Raw genomic sequence first — 17,340 nt, forward strand, 5'->3', positions numbered from 1 at the left:
TGAACAGTAGATAACTCTCAATATTCTTTGGACTAATTTTGAAAGTGTTTTATTTTAGTGCAGACACGCTGCAGCAGCTTTCAAAATAATTACCACTGTATAAACATAATAACCCCCGGGAGCCATTGAATGCAGGAGCTCCTGATCTGCATAAATGCTGACATCCTTCAGAAGGCTGGCTTCTGCGTACTCCAGGGCCACTCACTTGATTTGAACGCTTGTGTGTCATTCAAGTAGGTGGAAGCCTGAAGCAGGCACATGTGCATTGAACAAAAACAACAGCAGTCGCAGTGTGCTGTGTTCAGTGAAGACTGGTTGTAGTTATTTGTGAAGCTGAAAGTGAAAGCTCTGCTGTAAGCGGGTACTCCGAATTACGACAAGTCAGGAGAAAATCAATGACTGTGGAAGTGGCTGTGCCTGCATTAAATGAAACAGTGGTTCCCTGCCCCCTTGGAGACTTGAAATTTGGGTTCTGTGACATTCTTCGTTGTTTCTAGCTGTACATTTCCTGAAGGTATGTTTCTTTTTCATTCTAGAGCTCAATGAAATAGCTTACATGTAATCTCCGTTAAGATAATTTTTCTGCTTTATGTGTGTACATTCAGTCTGAAGGGTGGGTTTGGTTGATGACTGAAATTATCAGTTTGCTTTTTGCAGTGTGTGAATATGGAAAGGAAAGCTAAGCAACACAGGGCAGGATGCACATAAAATTGATTACAACCTCACCGAGAGCTTCTTGTCCGATTCTTGTATTATGGCAGATCAGACATAAGGGCACTCGCCAGCCAGATTGATCAGCAACAGTTGTAGTTTCTAATCCGCATGCCAGAGAAGAGTCAACATGTTTTTTTTTCCCCCCGATGTGTAATTTTTTTTTTGTTTTAGAGTGACAGTTTTATAACTTCTTTGTTTAAATGGGTTTGCAACAAGCAATGAGAAAAAATAGTTAACAGCGTGTGCTTAAAATAAATATCCTTGTAACAGAAAATAATCAAAATCGATTCAAAAACACAGCAGATGCCAGGTCTTGGTTAATTATGGATTGTAAACACTAGTACGAAACGCATGTGTGGTTTATGGGGTTCTGCATAACATATATTTCTCTGTTCTTTTGCATCAGCTTGGTTCGGTTGGTAGCGCTGTTGCCTCTAACTCAGAAGGCTGTGGGTTCAAACCAAGAGTTAATCTAGGCTGGCACTCCAATGCAGGACGAAGGGAGTGTTGCATTGTCAGAGGTTCTGTTCTTTGGAACAGGCGTTAAACGCATACCATGCCAGTTCGGTGAACATTAAAGAACCTCTTGCACGATTTGAAGAAGCGCAAGAAGTTTTCCTTGTATTCTGGTCAACATTTCTTTCTAAACCACCACCCAGAAACAGATTAATTCATTTAATTTCTTTCTAGGATCGTGCTGTGTGTAAAAATAGTTGCCACATTAGGCTGCATAACAGCAGCAACTGCACTTTCATAGTAATTCATTGTATGTGAAGCATTTTGGAATGTGTCCGAGATATGTGATCGGATGCTAAATAAATGCAAGTATTCCTTTCCTCTGTTGAACGAACAAAATACAACAAATGGCGAAATCAGTATTTAAGAGTTAATAAACATTATGAGCAGTGAATACGGTGGTAAAGCACTGTGGCAACAATTTCCCGCCACTTTGTATTACAAACAACAGAAATTACGCCTTGTGCATTAATTTCTCAGTAATAGCCAGACTCCGCATCGTTACAAATAAGTGTGGCATAGCTCAATAATACAAGAGTATACTAACTAAAGCGGAAATTAACGAGATGTGAACTGGAACAGCAATATTTCTTACTGTTGACATAGACTATAAACCTGAATACCTGACGTTCCAAGTGAAAGTTAACGCCTGTGTATTCTTGACATAATTAAAGGAGCGTGTCATGGGTTACAAAATACTCCAGGGTTTCTGTTAATTGTATCGACTGCTTGAGGTTTGTACATGTTGTTTATTATACTCCCATGCATTCTTTTTACCAATATCATTGAGTTTAATTATATTTAAGCATTGTGTAATAGACAACTGGAAGAGTGAAATGCAATAACATAATTCAGATCGTTGGATATAATAAATTGTAAGAAGTTGTAAGTCCTCTGTATCGTTCCATGGTGTTCCTTCCTTCAACTCTCATTTCCATATTTTAAATCAATATGAATATCATTTATATTGGTGATTATGTAAATATCCCCTGATCTAACAGTATGAAGTGCCTTGGGATGTTTTCCGAGGTTAAAGGCACTAAGCAAATGTAAGTTATGTTTGATAATCTTAGAGACTAAATCAAATAATTTTTGATGTGTATGCTATAGTAAGTGACATTCGTGAATGCATGTTAAGAGGGATTTAAAAAATGCTGATAGCAGATCACAAGGCTGGTGAAGGCGTAAGGTTTTCTGATCCACTCTGCACACACTTTTCTGGCAGCAGAGCCCAGGGTAAAAAAAAACTGGTTTTATTCCAAGGAAAATTAATCCATCAGAAAGACAGGTAAAACTAGTCGATCACATAGGAAAGTACAACACTGGAAAACGTCCCGCAGTTCATCTGGCTGGACCAAAAAATTAATACTTCAAGTAAACATCCAATTCTCCCTTAAAATTTTTCACACCAGTGGCCTTTACTACCTCCCTGGCCAGTCCATTTAGCATGTTCACCAGCCTTTGTGAAAATTGGTTAGATGTAAACTGTGCTTCTGCCCTCTGCTAAGTTTGAGCCTGTGAGCCCTGGTTCTAGAGTTTGTGGCATTCCTGAATATATTATAAGGGTTCAATTCATCTATTCTGGTAAGAGCCTTGAGAACTTGAATAATATCTCCCATGAGCTTTCCTTTCTCCATGGTAAACAATCTCTGGCAGTTTAACCTCTGCTCATAGCACAGATACTTTAAGCTAGTTATCAGTGGGATTGCACTTTTCTGTAATGCCTGCAATGTATGAGTATTCTTGCTGTAGTTTAGTGACCCAAGTTGTACACAGTATTGCAGCTGTGACAATACCTGTGTTTGGAACAGGCTCGTTGTGACCGCTGGGATTTACGTTATAACTGCTGGGATTTGTGTTATATCCTTTCAGCTATACATACCAGGATCCAGTTAGCTTTCCTCACTGATGCTGCACACTGCACTGTTGATATCGATTAATTATCTTACCATTACCTCCCCAACACCCAAATCCTTGGATCCTGTAGGTTAAAACAACTTAGTTTACTTCCATACCCTCTCATTTACTAGCTTTGTACGCATTAAATGCTATTTGCCCTTCATCGACCTACCTTTCCAATCTATCCAGATCCCTTTGGTTTTTACAGAGAATACAGGTTCATACTGAGATCTGTTGCAGACGATGCTGGGAGGCAGCTATTTTTACAGTGAGTTATCAGGCATTGTTACACATACTATTTTTGTTTTCTCATTGATTTGCACCCCACTTATTAAATATTTCCTGGTGCATGAACCCTTCTCAAGATGAAATAGAAAGCTTGGACCTATGCCAGCCTTAGCTAATACCATTGCCTAATTGGCTGCCAAGAAGTGTTTTAGAATAACTGAGATGACTCAATGGATGACTCCTTGACGAGAAGCTCACTGTCTGTCAGTAACATGACCAAGATTAGTGAAGCTACTTTGTTGGGCCTCTGCCTGAAGGTAAGTTGGACAAAAGCCCATATCCTACACTTGCTTAATCAAATTGGGATTGGGCTGAATTTTACCAGCCCTTCGATGCCATGGATCGTGGTGCAAGGGCCGGTAAAATTCTGCGGGGAGAGGCCCACCTCGACCTGCAATGTTGAGAAGGGCCCGCCGCATATTACCAGCGGCGGGGGGACCTTGGTGCGGCCCCCCTGCCGCCTGGCGGCGGGCCCTTCATCTCCATATTAAAATGAACCTTAATGATATTTAAATTAACTTACCTGCAGGCGGTGGCCGTCCGACTCCGATTTTACAGCCTCCATTCGGCCTTCGCGTGCCTTCGAAACTCAGCGAGAACCTGGTGGGCTTGGGGGAGGAATAAAATTTTCAGGTGGGAGGGGTGGAGGAGCGGGGTAAACAATTTTGATTGAATGTGGGGATGGTGGGAAGGGGTTGAAGGGCAAAAGATTGAAGATTGTGGGGGAAAGTTCGGGTATTTGAAAAAGCCAATTGTTGGTCATTTCGGGCAATGAAATGACCATTGGGGGGTTGGGGAAGGTCCTCCATCACAAAAGATTTTATTTAATAAAATTTTGCCCCGATACACCTTTAAAAATTAAAATTAATTGTAAGGGCTTAAAACCCTTTAAAAATGGCGCCGGCGCCGGACGCCATTGCTGGGGACGCGGCAGCCGCCCCCTCTACGTCCTCGAGGACGGCGGCCACTCCAACCCTTCTATTTAAATGAGCCCCCATGCATAATATCGCGGGGGCTCAGGGATGCCGCATCCACGCGGGATGCACGTTGCCATCAGAATGCGCTGCTGTTTGCTGCGGCGCAGTCATAAAATTTAGCCCAGTATGTGATTCTGAACCCTTTCTTGTTCTCCCAAAGAATGCAAGGAGTTATTATTGGAGACAGGACTATCCTGGCTTCCCCAGAGCAAATTAAAGGGCCCTATCAAAATAAAACTAATTAATGATAACAAATAGTTACTAAGTAATACAATCTGCAATGCATAGTTTTCTGTTTCATTATATATTGGTTTTGCATTGTGAAATAGGACCTCAGCCCTAGTACTGTTTACATATAATTAGGTAATAATGAACAGGATAGCACTTGTATATTGAAGAGGAGTTGTTGATGAGAGGCGAGCACTCCAGTTACTATTTTGCTTCAAGACAAACTTCAGTGTTAAGCGAACCACCAGTACAGAATAAAACTCATTTTTATTCATTATTATGGCATTTGTATGTTGGGGTCAGAATCAATTACAATTACCAATTTAAAACTGAATTTAAACTGAGAATGACAGGCATCCACACCAGCTACACATAGAATTTTTATGTAGAAAGGCACAGGAGACACAATTAACATTTTCAGTGAATGTACTGGGGATTAATTATGAGATCTAACCACAAAAATTGATAGTAATCTCATAAAGATTTTAACTTTTGATATTCATCGTTTATCTCAACACAATGTTTAGCCACTCTTAGCCTGTTGTTCTTGATGTATATTTAGTTTGGCTAGCAGGAGGTGTGGACGTTACAAAACATGATTATTCTGACTAATTCAAGGCATACAACACTTGTAGAAGTTGATAATTAAAAATGGTGGTATGCCAGTAGCTGTATTCCTTTTGCTGCATTCTTGTTTATCTGAGTGAATGGATAAGCACCTGTGAGAGGTGCTTCCTTATTGCAGAGGGATTCCAACTTCAATACACAGCAGTTGGTCTAAGGTCACTTTGACTGGTGACCTGATCTATTGTTTTTCATGAGCTGCTTGCATTCAGAGACAGAACTAGGAAGCAGGGTTCTGCCTCAGCCAGTGGAGTGTGCTGATGCTGGTACTTGTCCAAGAGACAAATATAATGCTCAGTCTTAGAATGATGTCCAAGAAACCAATAAAATAGTATTACCAAGTTTGTGCATAATTGATGTGAGATTTTTTTTCATTTAACATTGTTTACAGTCAGTATAAATCCAAACAAAAATAATCCCACGAAACAGCTTCTTGGCTAGAGATATGTCATAGGATTTTGCTTACACAAAAATAATGTGTTCATGGGAACAGTGCAAATAACAAGCTGTTGGTTTACTGGGTTACACAGACATAAAATACTTTTGGCTGCATCCAAATTACTAGGTCTGGCAAGTGACTTATAGACCTAATGAGAGTAATACTTAAAAATAACATGCATGGGAAACCACATTTTCTAAAGAAAACTTTGCAGTAAAAAACATTTGTTGTATTCCCTCCCATCATACCAATAATTTAAAACATCACATGCTTCATCTTCAAGGCAGCTCCGGACAGCTCTTTTATTTGCACTTTCTAATTATATTTGTGTTTTCTGTTTCACTTTGTTACCCAGTAATGTCTGATGTAAGGGTGATAGGGATGATTGAATCCCAATTGATTGTATTTCTTGATTACAGTTGGGTGACAGATTTTTTTGGTTTTGAAATGAAGTGTTAATTAGCTTTGTGTAGTCACGTACTGCTGCAAAATAGATTAGACGTTGTTAATTAAATAAGACTTGCCTCTTGCTCTCGGATGCTGGAATACATTATGGATGTTATTATTTTGTGCCTGATATTTGTGTGCACTGTCAGATAGGTTTACAAGTTCACAATGCTGATAACAGATTGTACCTCTAGATCTTTTAGTTATTTTAAATGAGGAAAGATTTCCTTTGTGCAGTAGGTGTGGGGAAACCATAAACCCATTTATAAATAATGGATTTATGATTTCATCACATATAGTGCACAGATAAATCTTTCCCCCAGGTCAGTAAGTTTGTCGACTAGACATAAGTGACCCTGGCTTTTCTCTTCTACCAAAATCATAGAAACATAGAAAAATAGGAGCAGGAGTAGGCCATTCGGCCTTTCGAGCTTGCACCGCCATTCAATACGATCATGGCTGATCATCCAAACTCAGTACACTGTTCCCGCTTTCTCCCCGTATTGCTTGATCCCTTTAGCCCTAAGAAATATATCTAACTCTTTCTTGAATATATTTAATGATTTGGCCTCAACTGCTTTCCGTGGTAGAGAATTCCACAGGTTCACCACTCTGGGTGAAGAAATCCCTCTTCATCTCAGTCCTAAATGGCTTACCCCTTATCCTTAGACTGTGACCCCTGGTCCTGGACACCCCCGCCATTGGGAACATCCTTCCTGCATCTAATCTGTCGAGTCCTGTTAAAATTTTGTAGGTATCTACCTAGAAAAGTTTCAGGTTAAGAAGGGGTTAAACAGGATCATTGAAATAGTGTACTGTCAGAACCAGCTGGTTACATTTTTCACATTTCCCACCAATTATTGAATTAATTAGTGGAAAGTGAGTGTAAATGTAATAATTTATAAGTTGTCAAACAAATCTTTGCACTTCTTTATCTTAACTACAAACTCGTATGGGATATACTGAATGTACTCAAGCACAAAATGTTTATACTTAAATCCCTCTAAGGATGAATTCTCCTTCTACAATATCTTTTTGCCACATCCTGCAACTTTTTCAGTTTTAAAATAAACACCATTACCTTCGTCAAAATTAAACAAAGTCCTGTCTGCTCTTGCAGATGAAGGTAAAAGATCCCATTGCACTATTTAGAAGAAGGGCAGGGGAGTTATTCCTGTGTCCTGGTCAATATTTATACCTCAAACAACTTCAATAAAAACTGATTATCTGGTCACTATCACATTGCAGTTTCTGGGGCTTGCTGTATGCAAATTGGCTGCTCTATTTCCTACATTACAACAGTGACTACACTTTAAAAGAACTTCATTGGTTGTAAAATGTTTTGGGATGTCTTGAGGTGCTATATAAATGCAAGTCTATCTTTATTACTAATAAATGCTATCTGATGGATTTCTTTTCATAAATTTAATCCAATGTATTGGAAAGTTGTTATTCTTGTCTAGTATGACTGACGTTCCTTTAACAATGAAAAGTACAGGGGAGAAATTCATGCGCTTAGTGCTGCTATAGTGCCAGAGGATAGCTGTAGACTCCAGAATGATATCAATGGTATGTGTGGGCAGAAAAGTGGCAAATGGAATTCAATCCAGAAAAGTGTGAGGTAATGCATTTGGGGAGGGCAAACAAAGCGAGGGAATACACAATAAATGGGAGGATATTGAAAGGGGGAGAAGAAGTGAGAGACCTTGGAGTGCATGTCCACAGGTCCCTGAAAGTGGCAGGACAGGTAGATAGAGTGGTGAAGAAGACATATGGAATGCTTTCCTTTATCTGAGGTATAGAATACAAAAGCAGGGATGTAATGCTGGAACTGTATAAAACACTGGTTAGGCCACAGCTGGAGTATTGTGTACAGTTCTGGTCACCGCATTACAGGAAGGACATAATAGCTTTGGAGAGAGTAAAGAGGAGATTTACAAGAGTGTTGTCAGGGCTTGAAAGTTGTAGCTATGAGGAAAGATTGGATCAGTAAAGGTTGTTTTCCTTAGAACAGAGGAGGCTGAGGGGTGACTTAATTGAGGTATACAAAGTTATGAGGGGCCTAAATAAAGTAGACAGGAAGGACCTGTTTCCCCGAGCGGAGAGGTCAATTATCGGGGCATAGATTTAAGGTGATAGGTAGAAGGATTAGTGGGGGCATGAGGAGAACTTTTTTTTCACCCAGAGGGTGGTGGGTGTCTGGAATTCACTGCCAAGAATGGTGGTGGAAGCAGAAACCCTCAATTCTTTTAAAAGGTACCTGGACATGCAACCTAAAGTGCTGTAACCTGCATGGCTAAGGACCAAGTGCTGAAGGGTGCGATTAGATTGGGCGGCTAGTTTTTTTCAGCTGGCATAGACACGATGGGCTGAATGGCCTCCTTCTGTGCCATAATTTTTCTATGGTTCTATGATTCCCTGGGGGAAGATAACGGCCCGCAGCATGCCTAACGGGTGATCAGTATAATTCTGCGGAGTGCCGCTAGACGTGGTGCTACATGAAAGAATTTCTCACCCTACATCTGCTGCTTACCCTATTGTATTCAATACATAGTACCCAACTTTGGAAATTTGTTACAGTGTGATGTATTCATCATATAAACTACTGGGAGTAAACTAGCATGGGTAGAATAGTAGCGTCCAACAGACTGTATTTTAAATTTTGTGCACTCCTAATACTTTTATATATTTGCATGCAACAATCTTTTAGCTCATTTAAGATGCAAACTCATTTGTTATGAGCTTGCTGTTAGATCTGTATCATGAAACCAATATATTTCTAATATATTTTTTATTTTCTTTTGAAATCCATCTAAATTTGAATATTGTTTTGGACTACCAATTTGTTTTTATGCAACATGATATTTTAATACAAGGGTTATTATTTTTGTACTTTGAGTCTATTGCTACAAAAAGTTCAGCACAAGGTAGAACAGATGTACATGTTGGCAATGCGACTTTAGATCAACAGAGACATCCTTCATTTTGATGTAAGTTTTAATGGCATTATGAAAGGGATTAATTAGGTCTGCAGGAGATTGAAATGCACTCTCTTTTACTTCTCTATTTCTGTCTCTCAGTAGGGATGTAATTTTCTGCTATTATCATTTATTTCTGTATCCTTCTGCCTTGTACTATCCTGAATACAATTGGTGTGAGGCCAGATTGCAAGATGTATCATAACCCAGTCTCCTGAAGCATCCATTTAGAAACTTATAAACTGAATTGAGACTATAAAAGCCTCTATTAGAAGCCAGTTGCTGTTGTTGGTACTGATACTAATACACTGGTAGTCATTATTAAAGTCATGTGGCTCAAGTGCCAGTTGAAAGATTTCTTTTCAAGGAACGATTGTAAAAGCATAGCTTAGGGTAAAAGAAGTAGTATGTGCTTTGCTGCTGATACTGGGACGAAAGCTAGAAACAGTGAATAGCTGAACTCTTAGCATTATCTGTGTAGGTTTGTGTCATGTACTTTGTGCACCACAGTACCATCATTGACTGTACAATTAATAGCTAGCTACCATTTATAGCTATATAGATAAGATTTGATTATGCAGCACTATTTATAGTACTGTATTGAAACAATTCTTATCCTAGCAATCTGTAACCTGTTTTGGTCATTTTGAAGTAATATTATCCTGAAAGAGAAATAGGAAAATATCACATTTCTTTATAACTTTCTTTTTTCAATCGGTCGAGTTAATAGTTCATCTGTGGGAAGTGTCACCAACTTATTGCTAAACCTCAAAATCTCGAGGATCTGGTACATCAGGGAGGAACAGCAGTTTTCGGAGCAAGGGTTTGGGAAGGGAGTCACATCATTGAATTTTAGAAAGCAGGCAGTGGTGAAGAAAAGATGGGTCACTATCCGAGGGCTGGAAATATATGAAGGAAAGGTGGGAACAGGAGCACCGAGACTAATTTATGCTCTCAGATTTGAAGCTTTGGCTCCCTAGGGGAAAATGAGGGCTTTCAGCAGGGCAATTATAAATATTGGAGGTGGAGGGATGTGTAGTGGATATTAGAAATGCATTAGTGATGGGAAAGTTAAAGTGACTGTCACAAACTTAGCAGTGTTGGCCAACAATCCCTGCTGCTTTGTTGCTTTCCAGGCGCTGGAGAAATGAAAGTATTGCATAGACTAGAACAGATTTTCCAGGAGGAGGGAGAGCAGCCAGTCATTGTGGTCCATGTGGGAGCCAATGATATTGGTAAACATAAGAACATAAATCGGAGCAGGAGTAGATTATGGCTAAAGGTATAACGTCAGGAAGGCATATTCTACATCGTTGGACATTGGATCAGTTCTGGAACAGATGGGAGCTATTCCACAAGGATGTAGCAAAGTGAACTAGAGGCATGATGAATTATTTGAACTAGGAAATGGGGGAGGATGCTGGGAAAATAAAACCAAACAGGATTAGCTAATAGTGATGGGAGAATTAGATGAGCTTGCTATTCATGCAGAAAATGATTAATCCAGGGAGATATAATGGTCGATTTTAACTCTGAACAAAAGTTGATGGCAATCCCGTGTAATAATGTGAGTTAGAAGCCCAGGCAGGACCCCCACTCAGGAGCTAGTTAAAATTGTACATCATAGGACGAGCACTCCGATTTGCATTTAGTAATGACTCTCCCACTAGAGTGTGGCAGGAGCCTCAGCTGTTGCCAAAACCAACAGCATTAAAATCGCAGATCAGAGTAGGAAGTGGAGCTGTTCCATTGACCTGCTTTCCTGCTTGGTTCTCACTGATCCGGGAGAGTTAAAACCACCCCTATCAGGTTGAAGAATAGAATCAAATGGGCTCGTTATAAACAAAGAAAAGACAGAAGTAAAGGTAGGGAATGGCTTAGACAAGGAAATGATTGGAAAAAAGAGTAGTTTTAAAAAGAGCCAAAAGACAATGTTAAAAATGCCTGTATCACAATGGGATAGTTTGAGAAATAAACTGGGGAGATTGTAGGAAAATCCAGGCCTAATAACATTACCATGAAAAAAATCTGGCAGAAAATTTGCAAAAGAAAGGAAAGTAAACATTTTGTTTTATTTGTTCGTGGGATGTGGGTGTCGCGGCTAGGCCCGCATTTATTGCCCATCTCTAATTGCCCATGAGAAAGTGGTGAAGAGCTGCCTTCTTGAACCGCTGCAGTCCTTGGGGTGTAGGTAGACATACAGTGCCATTAGGAAGGGAGTTCCAGGATTTTGACCCAGCGACAGTGAAGGAATGGCGATATAGTTCCAGGACAGGACTGTGTGTCACTTGGAGGGGAAATTGCAGGTGATGGTGTTCCCATGCATCTGCTGCCCTTGTCCTTCTAGGTGGTAGAGGTCGCAGGTTTGGAAGGTGATGTCTAAGGAGCCTTGGTGCATTGCTGCAGTGCATCTTGTAGATAGTACACACTGCTGCCACTGTGCATCGGTGGTAAAAGGAGCGAATGTTTAAGGTGGTGGATGGGGTGCCAATCAAGTCGGCTGGTTTGTCCTGGATGGTGTTGAGCTTCTTGAGCTGCACCCATGCAGGCATGTGAAGAATATTCCATCAGATTCCTGACTTGTGTTTTGTAGATGGTGGACAGGCACTGGGGAGACAGGAGGTGAGTTACCTGCCACAGAATTCCTACTCTGACCTGCTCTTGTAGCCACAGTATTTACGTGGCTGGTTCAGTTTCTGGTCAATGGTAACCCCCAGGAAGTTGATAGTGGGGGATTCAGCGATGATAATGCCATTCAACGTCAAGGGGAGATGGTTAGATTCTCTCTCATTGGAGATGGTTATTGTCTGGCATCTGTGTGACGTGAATGTTAGTTGCCACTTATCAGCCCAAGCCTGGGTTTATTAGCAGGGGTGTATTACAGATCGCCACACTGGAAAGGAAATGGAAGAAGAAATTTGCAGTCAGATTGGAGAGATGATTAGGAATAACAAAAATATTGTTCTGGGAAATTTTAACTATCCGCTTACTGAGAAGGAAGTAAATGAAATGGAATTCCTGAAATGTGTACCGGGCTCCTTCCCCATACAGTATGCTCATCAGCCTACAATGGCAGAAACATATATTGCTAGATCCAATTAGAAGTAATGAAATAGATGAGCTGATTGTGGGTAAACACCTTTGGAGTAGTGACCACACCACAATATGATAAGGTTTCAGATCCAACTAGAAAGGGAAAAAAATCAGCACAAAAAAACAGAACATCAGATCGGTTTAGATTTAGGATGTTTTCAAAAAGTGTTTACAAGCTACCGAAGAAGTTTATTGGATTAAAAAAAAAGAGGAAACTGCGAGTAGTTCGAATGCCACAAAGAGGTTAAAAAACAATTCGAATTGAAGAGCTCTTATAAGGATTCTAAGGATCATAATATTAATGAAAAAAGCGAAAGGAGAATCTGAGAATATAAGAAAAGAGGCTAAGGACGGACTAAAGAAAGCTAAGGCGGAGTAAAAGGAAAACACTTAAAAAAAATTAAAAGAAATTGTAGCGTATTTTATAAGTGCGTCAATAAAAAGAGAATTGTTAAAAGCAAGGTGGAACCTCTGAAAGGAGAGGATTGTTAATTTGTAGATGATGATCAAAAAATTGAAGTATTTGGTAAGTACTTCATATTGATCTTTATTAAACAAAATGTTGGAGAGGAGTTGAATCCCGAAATGGTTGAAAGCAAGGTGAGCCATATTATAATGGATAACATTTTTTTTTAGATAAGTTAGTTAGGCTTAAGAAAGACAAAGCTCCAAGAACCAATGGGATACATCGTACCCTGATTGTGATGAGGGAGGAAATTGCTGTAGCCTTAAATTATATTTCAGGGCTCTATTGAATGTGGCTGTGTCCCAGAAGACAATGTAGTACCCATTTAAAAAAAAATGAGACAGAGCTAATCCAGGTAACTTTAGAGTCCAGTTAGTTTAATATCTGTGGTAGAGAAATTAGAGTTTTGCAATAAGGATGAAATTATCACTTAGCTAGATAAAAAGAAAATAGTTAGTGGGAGCCAGCACAGACTTCAAAAGGAATGCTTGACAAATCTTATATCATTGTTTGATGATATGAAAGACATGACAGATGGGGGAGGTGCAGTGGATGCAGTGAACAGGAGCTTATGGAAAGCCTTTGACAAGGTAACACATGGGAGATTACTAGAGAAGATTAAGGGATAAAGAACTGTGTATGACTAAATTACAACTTGGATGGAAGAGAAAGACAAGAGTAAAAATATAGTTTTTGGAGTGGTTGGAAGTGAGTAACTGTGTCGCACACTTCTAGCATCACGGCGACGCGCCGCCCCCCTCCAAATTACGTGGCGGGAGGTGGGAAATCCAGCACCGTGATGGATGTCGGCTCAGCTGAGGAGCAGGTGTTGGGGCCCTATCTAAAGTGCCCCAGCACCTGCTTCCTGACAGCTGCCAAATAAATACTTACCTCACTATAGAAGACTGGGGATGCTGGCAATCTGGCAGCAAAGCAGAAAGTGCTGGAGAAACTCAGCAGGTCAGGCAGCATCTGTGGAGAGAGAAGCAGAGTTAACTTTCAGATCCGTGATCAATGTTAACTCTGCTTCTCTCTCCACAGATGCTGCCTGACCTGCTGAGTTTCTCCAGCATTTTCTGCTTTGCTGCCACATACTTACCCTGCTGTGACCCAGTGTCCTGTGATGTTGAGATCCTCTTCTTCCACTCAAGTGTAACATTCCTTCTTGTAGGCTTGCTGCACCTGGGTGAATAATCTTAATTTTGCACATACCAGAATGTGAGACTGAATTGTATCATAAAAAGCAAATACATATCAGAAATAAAAGTATAATTTAAGAATATCTACATACTATGGGCTTTTAATTTCTTGAATGTGAAAAGCCGCAGACCAATATGCAGTTGGAATCTGTTATCATTTTGTTGCTAACTGTTATGTGAAAAGACATGTAACTCAATTAAAAGTACTTCTTAAAGAACCAGGAAACTATGTTTATATTCTAGCTGCATTGCAAACCAGAAATATTGCATCAATAATTATGATCAACTGCTGCAGAAGCAAAGAGTATGTGAACATGTATATCTGTGTCGCTTTGTCATAGATGAAAAATCAGGACAACAGCACAGATTTCTTCACTTGTCCTGCATTAGTTTTCAAACATGTGCAAAAAAAACCTTATGACCAGAAGTTAGAGCAGTTACACCTTTGCATTTAAAGGACCAGACCAAAAACCGAAAGTGGCAGAGGGATACTCTAGGGTGGCCCCATTGTTCGGCGATGCCTCCCTGCTCGCTGTCCTCCAGGCTGTGCGGGCAAGGTGGAAGGTCCTTCTCCCTGGCAATGGTAAGAAGAACCGCTCCCGTCTGACCAAAGCAGCCTGGCTGGAGGTGGCAGAGGAGGTCAGTAACCGTGGGGCCATCCAGCGTGAAAGGGTCCAATCCCAGAAGAGGATGAACGATCTGCTTCGCACTGCAAAAGCAAGTGGCACTTTGCATCATGGCCCCACTGAACCTGGGTGTCCCCACACAGAGTGGCACATGTGTGCCACTGCCATGTCAAAGGCAGGGAGGTTGGGCAGGGATGAATGACGTGACATGAATGGATGAAAGTATTACAGAACTCACCCTTGTCTGCAGCTCAGAACATGGCACCTACATGAGTGGCTCACTCAGTAGTTCACACGGAGCCTTCCCCACCTTTTGGGCCTAGCACCCCTCTTTTGACATGTTTCGGGTTGTTGCCTTGCCATCCTAAATCTCTGCCTCCTGCTCCTCCGGGCAAAGAGAGTCCATAATGCTCATGAGGTGCGCTGGACTGGTGGAGGAGTGCCAGATATGGGAACGCTGACAGAGGCTGAGGAGGAGGCCCTCAAACTGGCTGCGACACATGTGGACCATGCATTCGGTGTCATTGAGCTCGGGGTGCTGGGCGATCATGCATCCAGTTGATATACACAATGATCAGTGTGAAAATCATGGAGTTTCGGCACAATGCTGTCATAATCGTTACATGCTCACCATAAAGACTGACAGTATGCTCTTCTCATTGTATCTTGCAGGTCAATGCTCTGAGCCGGCAATGGCGGCCCAGAGCACCTCCTGCACCTCAGAGGAAGAAACATCCTCAGAGGAAGCAGTGTCTCATGACACTCCCACACCTTCCACCAGCACAGATACAGTCACCTCGGTGGGAATCCAGTGGGGCTTACAGTCGTGTTCACAAGCTGGTGAGAGCACTGCACATGTTGCCGAGCAGCTAAAGAGGCTGAGAAAGCCAAAGCCCCTGATAGTCGGAGGGCTAAGCCCCAGGTTGCTGATGACCCTCTGTTGGCGACAGCATAGGACATGCTGGAGCTGCAGCAGCAGTCGTGGCAACATCGGGTGGAGATGCCACAGGCCATGCGCAGCCTTGAGCAGATGATGGGGGTGTCCATCCAGGCCATGACAGCTGCCTTGTCCCAGGCATTTGAGCACATGGCATCCTACATGGAGACGGCGGTGGCCCTTCTGGTGAGCCACATTCCATTAATCCGCACTGACCTGCAATCCCTCACCAAGGCCTTCAGATCCACAAATTAGTGGCAAGGTGCGAGTTGGACCAGGAGCATGGAGACTGTCCCTATCCCTGGTCCTTCCCGGTAAAGCAGAGGGGTTCAAATGAGCCCTGAGATGAAGGAGGCGAGCCTGCGTGCTATATCTGGGGTCCACCCTCAAGGTGCATTCATTGTGGCCACCTGCCTCTTCGCCGGAGAGTCAAGCTGCAGAGCCATGAAGTCTGAGGAGAGTGGTGCAGTGATGCAGAATTTCCCCAGCCAGCTGGGGCTCTCCAGGCCTCGTGCACACAGAGGACGACCACCAAAGACATCCACAACCAAAGGGCAATCTGATCAGCAGCCTTCCTCCAGTCAGGCTGCTAGCACAGAAGTGGCACCGTGAAGGAGCATCCGCAAGCATTTCCAAAAAAACACCGTGACACAAATGGGTCTGCACGGGTGACACAACAATGTAGAAAGTTCGAAATCAAAATCTTCTTCACTAACATGTGTGTTGCTTTTACTGTGTGAATGGCGTATGCCAGCATGTACCGATCGTCTTTCCTCCCATTACATCATTGGCCTTTCAGAACTGCCAACGTATGGAATAACATCTTTGCCATGCCAGTATCACTTACGTGCATCTCCACGGATGCAGTAACATAGACAATGGCACAGTCTGCTGCTGCCTGTAATGGTGGAGACAAAGATGTTGCAGATGCGCTCTGCTGCACAACAGGTGGACGAGGGTGCTGTGTGGCTTGCAGAGCCCATGATGGTTCCTGTGGCGTGGAGAACCTTTCATCAATGAGGCATTGCCGTGCATCCCTTTCTCGCTGTTTGCCCTGCATGCGGTACTTGGATGTTCTCTGTCCTCCCATGTGCCTTTCCTGCTGTAAGTCCTCAGCGTACTCATCGTCCGATGAGGGGTCCTGCTGACATCTCTCCTCATTCTGCAAGGCCTCCCCCCTATACAGTGCATTGCTGTGCAGAGCACAACAAACAGCAATGATACGAGCTACCCTTTCCGGCTTGTACTGCAGGGCACCACTCAGGCAGCGGAAGCGCCTTTTCAGCATGCCGATCGCCTGCTCAATGGTGGCTCTTGTAACTTGGTGGCTAGTATTGTATCTCTCCTCTGCAGCAGTGGTGGGGTCTCTCACTAGTCTCAGGAGCCATGTCTGCAAGGGGTGTCCCTTGTCTCCTAGAAGCCACCCCTCAATGTGAGCCAGCTCAGTGAACAACAACGGCAGCTGAAACTGGTGCAGGATGAAGGCATCATGGCAGCTGCCTGCCTGGAAAGTGGGCACAGATTTGCATGGGCGGCACAGTGGCGCAGTGGTTAGCACCGCAGCCTCACAGCTCCAGGGACCCGGGTTCGATTCCGGGTACTGCCTGTGTGGAGTTTGCAAGTTCTCCCTGTGTCTGCGTGGGTTTTCTCCGGGTGCTCCGGTTTCCTCCCACAAGCCAAAAGACTTGCAGGTTGATAGGTAAATTGGCCATTATAAATTGTCACTAGTATAGGTCGGTGGTAGGGAAATATAGGGACAGGTGGGGATGTTTGGTAGGAATATGGGATTAGTATAGGATTAGTATAAATGGGTGGTTGATGTTCGGCACAGACTCGGTGGGCCGAAGGGCCTGTTTCAGTGCTGTATCTCTAATCTAATCTAATCTAATCTAAGCGTTTCCGGTGATCA

At 42.3% G+C, this 17,340-nt stretch overlaps 1 protein-coding gene across 1 annotated transcript in view; it reads left to right on the top strand.

Moving 5' to 3' along the window:
• The first annotated feature begins 317 nt into the window (after nt 1–317).
• The window catches only part of rasgef1ba (RasGEF domain family, member 1Ba), a 106,382-nt gene continuing 89,359 nt past the window's right edge, over nt 318–17,340 (top strand). The window contains exon 1 of the mRNA XM_068015051.1: nt 318–514. The gene's annotated coding sequence lies outside the window, so the exon portion shown is untranslated. The remainder of the gene's footprint in view (nt 515–17,340) is intronic.

This window comes from Heterodontus francisci, chromosome 1 (genome assembly GCF_036365525.1).
Source record: "Heterodontus francisci isolate sHetFra1 chromosome 1, sHetFra1.hap1, whole genome shotgun sequence".
Lineage (NCBI taxonomy): Eukaryota > Metazoa > Chordata > Chondrichthyes > Heterodontiformes > Heterodontidae > Heterodontus > Heterodontus francisci.